Genomic DNA, 7,378 nt, shown 5'->3' with positions numbered 1-7,378 from the left:
TCGACGGACCTCGAGGAGCGGCTAAAATAGGGAAGGGCATCGGCCATGTCTGAATTCACCTGAGATTTATAATTATGGGTTTTTTACATTGGTCCCCTTAGTTGTGCACCACTGCTCATTGCTACCCTTAATTTTTGTTCCTCCTCAGTTCTGCCCACGAATCCTTCTCTCCACTCAGAAATGCGCCCGCACGCCGTTTCCGTCAGCATTGGCGTCCGTGACAGCACGGTCCCACCGCTTTCATCATCTGAACGCGTCCCTTAGCTCCCTTTCCCAATCGAGCCCCATTCCTCAAGCCCTAGCCGCCGCCAGCTCCAATCCTCTCTGCGCCGCCAGATCAAATTTGCTCCATCCCTCAAGCCCTAGCCGACGCCGGTGCTGGTGACGCTCCCTCCTGCTCGCACTCGCCTCAAAATAGCACAGGCAGCTCTGGTCGCCACGGCGCGGTTCGGGCCGCCGGAGGAACTGGCCGGCCGGCTCCGTGAGGCGCGACCCGCGCACCTGTTCCTCGCCGCGTTCGTCCCTGCCGCGGCTGCCACGGTGTACCTCTTGCTGCGGCCGCCGGCGGTGTACGGCGTCCAACTGCCGCGTCCCCTTCTCCACCTTCCTGGTTCACGCGAGTGGAATGGTGAGTCCTGGAGCACGCGAATCCTGTGAGTCCTGGAGCAAGTGTCGCGTCCAATAGCACAGGCAGCTCAGCTCTGCTCCCTCCCGCTCGCTCTGCCGCTGTGCTCTGCTCGCTCCCGCTCTGCTCTGCCTGCTGCCTCTACTCCCTCCCGCTCTGCTCTGCCGCTCTGCTCTGCTCGGCACCATCTCCTCGGCACTAGGAAGCCCCAGCCCCGCCATCAGTTCCTCACCGGCACCGGTAGGCCGCTCCACCGCGCTGCGTCGTCAACTCCTCCTCACCGCCTACAACCCTAGATTTGGGGGCAGCCGGGCAGCCGTTGTCGATTTCACACCCTTCGCCCAAGACTGCTTGCAGGTGAGTTATCACCCTCCGCATCGAGGCAGCAATCATCGTTGATTTCACACTGCTTGTCTAGTAGTTATGATTGAGAGAAAACCCAAGAATTAACTGTGTTTGTGTTTAGTAGCATGGATTCACGCATGTCGCGGGCGAGCGGCTCCTCCAATGAAGGACAAGGATGGCCTAGGTATGGTCCAGTGTCGCTCATTCGCTGCCCCAAATGTGAAAGGCCGGAGTCGCTTGTTAGACTCAGATCGAAACGGTGGGAGAACGGAAATTTTGGTCGAGAGTTCGTGAAGTGTGAAAGCAAGCCACAACAAGATAAGGTCCATCCTTGTTTTCCCCATAACAGTTGATTTCATTTTTGTGCTTACTGCTGAATTGTGAAACCTTATTTGGATTGTTTAGGTTCTTAAAATATGCAATTTTTTCATGTGGATGGATGATTATGTCAAGATGATTGAAAGGGCAGGGTTGGTGGGTGGTTCGGGAGAGATGATGGTGTCTAATATGTGGGATGAACGAGCGGAAGATGTGACTACGAACTGGAACAAATTTGCTGCCGAAATGAAGAAGGTGAATGACAATATGGTGGAGTTGAAGAAGATGAATGCCAGCATGGTCAAGTTGAAGAATATGTTTAGAGTTTTTTATGCTTCTATGATGTTTATTGTCTTGCTTTTTCTTGTGATAAACTCAAATTGTAAGTGCTAAATCTATGATTGATGGTGTGAATTCTGGTGAGTCAAATTTATGTGAATTATGTTGTGAGTTTATGTGAATTCTGGTGTGTGAGTTTATGTGAATTCTGGTGATACAAATTTATGTGAATTTATGTGAATTCTGGTGTGTGAATTCTGGTGATACAAATTTATGTGAATTTGTGCAAAAAATGACATGTCCTGTTTCTCCAAATTGCAAAAAATGACATGTTCTGTTTCACCAATAAAAATCCAAAAAATGGTCACTGCCGCCAGAATCAAGAATCGAACTTGAGACCTGCGACAAGCGGTCTGCCTCAAGAGGTACACCGTGGATGTCCTGTTCGATAAGTCCACTGGATATCTCCACTGCCTACAAGTGCATGTCCTGTTTGATAAGTCCACTGGATATCTCCATTCCCTCTTTTCTTTGTCCAACACTGTCACCTCTGCCTCAAGCGGTCTGCGCTTGATGAAAGACATTTTCAAACCTCTGGTCTTTTCATGCAATGTCTTCATCACAACTGGGATTATCATGTGGCCATGAAACCTCTCAAGTGCAATTCTTTGACGCAACTCAAACTTTACCATAAGCATTTGTCGAATCTTATCTAGCAACTCCACCAAATGAAGCCCCTTTGTTTTTCTAATCGATGCATTGAATGACTCCGCCAAGTTATTGTTCACATAGTCCACCTTGCACCCTTCACCAAATTTGCTTCTAGCCCATAGATATTTGTGATGACTTTCAATGTATATTTTTAACCTAGAGTTTGTGTACAGTTGATTCACATGATAGTTATGCTTTCTAAGGCTATATGTCAATGATGCTGGCCATAAGTTGTCATCAATCAACTTTCCCTTGAATGATTTGCCCAAGTTTGAAGCAAAATGCCTCATGCATTCCCTATGCTCTACTCCAGGAAACACATAATCCACTGCAGTTTCTAAACCCTTGCAAGCGTCTGTGTGTATAGTCAATCCATGTGGAAACCCTATAACCTGACGCAAATTCTGTAGAAACCATGTCCAACTTTCTGTTGACTCTGCCTCGAGGACACCATAAGCCACTGGAAAGAGCCAATTATGTGCATCAATGGCACAAGCAGCTACTAACTGGCCTCTAAACCTCCCATAAAGAGCTGTTGCATCCACTGCTAAATAAGGCCTGCAACCAGCTAAGAACCCACTCCAACATGCTTTGAATGAAACGAACACCCTTCTAAAACATTCTTTGTTCAAAATCTTGCCATTCACTTTATAATCCACCGTATGATGGTCAATCTCAACAACACTACCTGGGCACGCCTTCTCCACTTCAGCTTTGAAAGTGAATAATAAGTTAAAGCTTTCCTTCCATGGGCCATAAATCTTGTCAAGAGCCATTTCCTTGCCATAATACACTCTCATGTATGGCACCAAAATGTTGTACTTCTCTTTAATCTTCTTTACCAGTTCAGTTGTACCAATGCATGGGTTATCTATCACCCATTCTAATACTGCATCTGCACACCATCTACTTTTAGCTACCTTATGTGACCCTTTTCTTTCACTTGGACAAGTGTGAGGAGATGGATTCACTTTGACCTGAATAATTGTACTATTCCGCATAAAGGAAGCATGTATCCTCCACTGACACCTCTCAAATGCGCAATGAACAGTCATTCTTGTTGGCTCACTCTTTTCAATTACATAATCATACTCACCTTTGATGCAATAGGTAGCAAGTGCATTCCTATATTCGATCATCGATGCAAATTTGCTGCCTTCTTTTAAGGATGGATTATCTCTGTCATAATCATTTCTTGGTACATCATCACCCTCTCCTTGCTCATCCACCCCCATAGCTATGTTTTCCTCCTCCTCCTCTTCATCAGTCTCTTCAAATTGTGCCCCTGTGAAAATGTCTCCATCATAATCCTCAAATTCTAGCATATCCCACTTATCAACAAACTCAGGATATTGTCTCTCATCATCATCAGGTGCAGCAACTACTTCTATTGGTTCAACCTCATCATTTGGAATAATATGATCCATCCTATTTAATAGGAAATAACGACTTTAAGAACTCATATAGTAGCCAACAATTATAGAGAGTAGAGGGTTATGCTCCTTGCCTGGAGGAGACTGTTGCTGCTGTCAAGAATTTGAGCGCGAGCAGGTGCTCTGGAGCGCGAGCAGGGCCTCTGGATCCGGTCGCCTCCACTGCTCGCGGATTCCTCCCTCCCCGCGGCTGACTTCCTCCCTCCCTCCTGGTCGCCTCCAACTGCTCGCGGATTCCTCCCTCCCGGCGGCAGCTGGCTTCTTCCCTCCCGGCAGGGCGCCCCCACGAAGCAGCCTATGGCCGGAGGCACGGGGCAGCAGCAGGTCCTCGCGGTGGAATTGGAGCACGGGGCAGCAGCAGGTCCTCGCGGTGGAATTGGAGCACGGGGCAGCAGCAGGTCCTGGCTTCTTCCCTCCCGGCAGGGCGCCCCCACGAAGCAGCTCGCGGTGGAATTGGAGCTCGGGATTGGAGGGATTCGGCTTGGAGCTCCCCTCGACGTGGCTGCTGCCAAGCCGTTGAAGACGCAGGTCGCAGCGCCGGTGAACTGCTCGGCGGCTGGCTTATTCCCTCCCGGCGGCGGCTGGCTTCTTCCCTCCCGGCAGAGCGCCCCCACGAAGCAGCCTGTGGTCGGAGGCACGAAACAGCAGCAGGTCTTGCGGTGAAGAAGCCTCCTGCCGCGCCGCCGATCTGTCGGCCAGGCGCCGCGCCGCGTCCGTAGATGCGAGAAGCAGGCTGCTAGGCGAACCAGAGAGAGGGAGAGTTGGAGTCGGGCGTTGGGAGGAAGAGGAGATGCGGCTGCAGTGTAATTTTGCAGTGGGCCCGCCCTGTAAGGCACGTTAGAATGGACGGAGACGGCGACCAGGTGGATTGCTGAGCAAAAGAAACTAGCGTTGGGCAGAACTGAGGAGGAACAAAAGTTAAGGGTACCAACGAGCAGTGGTGCACAACTAAGGGGACCAATGTAAAAAACCCTATAATTATATATTCAGACCAGCTACCGAATTCGTAAGGGGACGAGGTTGGACTCCAATTTCAGGTATCCCTGACGGCACCCAAGGATCGAGCGCCTGGGATCTTCCCTTTGTCCAGTGGCATACGGATTGCGCCAACAGCAACTCGTAGTAAATCTCTGCACTCGGGGAGTAGGCGAGGAGGAGAAGACAACCTAAAACGCGAGCAGCGCACACCGTGGCTGGAGAAGGAAGCGCGGCTGCGCGCAAGGAGCTCGGCATGGGCGCCGCGCTGGAGAGGCGCAGTCTGAGCAGGAAAATCCTGGGCGCGCAGAGCCGTGCTGAAACCAGGGCCGCAGTTGAGCAGGGACCGGAACGCCGTCCTGGGCGAGCTGAAGACGGTGGGGCAGAGGGCGCGCGCAGGCGAGCTTGAAGAGGACCGCACTGAGGGGAGAGAGAAGGAGCACCGCGGCGAGCAGCAAGGAAGAAGACACGCAGGGGAGAAGCGACCGACGCACAGAACAGGGAGCAGAGAAGCAGACGCCGAGCTAGGGCGAACTGCGGCACGCATGAGTTGGGCGCGACGGAGCAGACGCGGCTGGGCTGGGCGACTCCATGGGCGGACAGAGTGCAGGGTGAGGCGCTAGGGAGATCCGACCGGCGCCTCCATAGGAGCAGGGGAGGAGCAAAGGCCGAGCTCGGCGCGGCTGGGCGAGCAGGGCGTGATGCAGGGGAGCTTCTGTCCGAGCGCGGCAGCAGGCGTGGCTTGAGGGAGATGAGCGCACCAGAGGAGGGAGTCGCGGTCCGAACGCTGGCTATGGACGAGCTCGGGCAGAGGTGCCAGGGGCGCGGCGCTGAAAGGAGCCCGCGGCAGGGAGCAGTCGCGCCATGGGAGCAGGCGGGGCGTGCATCACGAGCAGAGGGGAGAGAGTGGAGGGAGGAGAGAGGAGCGGCTGGGCACCGAGCTGGAGCGAGCGCACAGGGAGACAGGCAGTCGAGCGAGAGCAGTGAGAAGACGAGGAGATAGCGACGGCCAGGAAATAAATACCACACGCTCCAGAAAAAATCAATAGGACAGCGGTCAAAAAATAAGAGCAGAGGGGCACGAGGATGAGATCAGCTGGGATTTTTTTTAGATTTTCCGACTTTTCAGTTTATTTTATAAATGAAATTACAGATATTTTGAATTAGGAGTTTTTAGCGATATAAAATGGGTCAGATCACAATAATAGGGGTCGAAGGTACTTGTGGCACGGTTTAATTTAATCGAAACCAAATAGGATTAAACTGATTCCGGCTCTGATAATTTGTTCCGAAAACTCTATTTGTCGAATTCTAAATAAATTTGTTCGAGATAAAATCATCCAAGTGGATCGAGCTTCCGAATTTCGTATTCGCGTGGGCGATGAGTTTAAATAATCATCGAACGCACCGATTTTCGGAACAACTATGTTTCGAACATCACAAATATTTAGTAAGAGCCCGAATAGATAAAGACGATGTCGAACTCGCGACAGACGAAACAGATTAAGACAGAGAGACTGTTATTTAGTTCTGTCTAATTTTTACGATCCTCACTAGTGATCGATCATTTGATCTGACGCCAACGATCACATGCTGAGAGAAACGATTCACTTAATCAGCTGGCGCATCGTTCTGTTCGGACAACGCGGGCTCTAAATTGTTCATAAAATCAGAAGTCTTCTGATTTTCGTATTCACTTACGTGCGTGATTCAAACAGTTCAAAATTCGCCAGCGACGAAGATTCGATAATCCAAAAGTTTCTCGAACCCTTTTTAATTGTGTAGATTATCAAAATGAAAACGGCATCAAACTCCAACTTTTTGTGAGATGATTAAATTCCAAGCTAAACGAGATTTCTCGAATAATCTTGGTAATCGAAGATGGGGCTAATATCGAAACCGTTATTCACCCCGGCCATTTTTACTTATGTCCATAATTGCTATCGAGCAGACGGTAAACACCTGGGGTGTTAAAACCCTCCCCCTTAAAAGAATCTCGTCCCGAGATTCAGAACGAAAGACTTCTAAGAGTAGAGAAATATGTAACCCTGTCCATATCAGCGATAATCATAAGGCTGTCCTGAGCGAAGGCGAGTGCCCCAGGATGTGGTTTCTCTAGTGGACATATCATATATCGCCTTAAGCTAATTTAGAGATGTCCAGCAATAGAGACGATATCTGCCAGAGGAACACATAAGGTTCCATGTGTGCAGTTTGCTTTTTCTGATGACACTATACTATCTGAGTCTATTGAGCGAGCGGTATATACACGATTTTACCCAAACAGAACCGGATGCAACCTCTTGGGTAAAACTCACAAAAAGAGGTTTACCAACAAGTGGTCACTGGAAATTCATAGCACATAAGACGAGTGTGGATGTCAAACAACATCACAGTTAACTCGTGTTAGCCAGAGAATCCATGTCTCTAAAAGGTGATATAGATTCAAGAAAATCACCAGCGGAGGGATCTGTAGATGCGGACTCCGTGTCTAATTCATTTTATCAAGCACTAGGCATGGCTCAACTTGATCACATATGCTGGAGAAGCACATGTGAGGCGATCGAGGCATGACTAGAGTGATAACTAGGTGGTTATTGGCCGACTTAATCTTGATTCTTATAAACACTTCCTTAAGAGGGGTTGTACCAAAAGTGAGTATAAACAACTCGACAAAACAATCTCTAAACTC

The sequence above is a fragment of the Zea mays genome, chromosome 7 (assembly GCF_902167145.1).
Source record: "Zea mays cultivar B73 chromosome 7, Zm-B73-REFERENCE-NAM-5.0, whole genome shotgun sequence".
Taxonomy (NCBI): Eukaryota; Viridiplantae; Streptophyta; class Magnoliopsida; order Poales; family Poaceae; genus Zea; species Zea mays.
The sequence above is the reverse complement of the archived record's forward strand: the minus strand, read 5'-3'. Positions refer to the sequence as shown.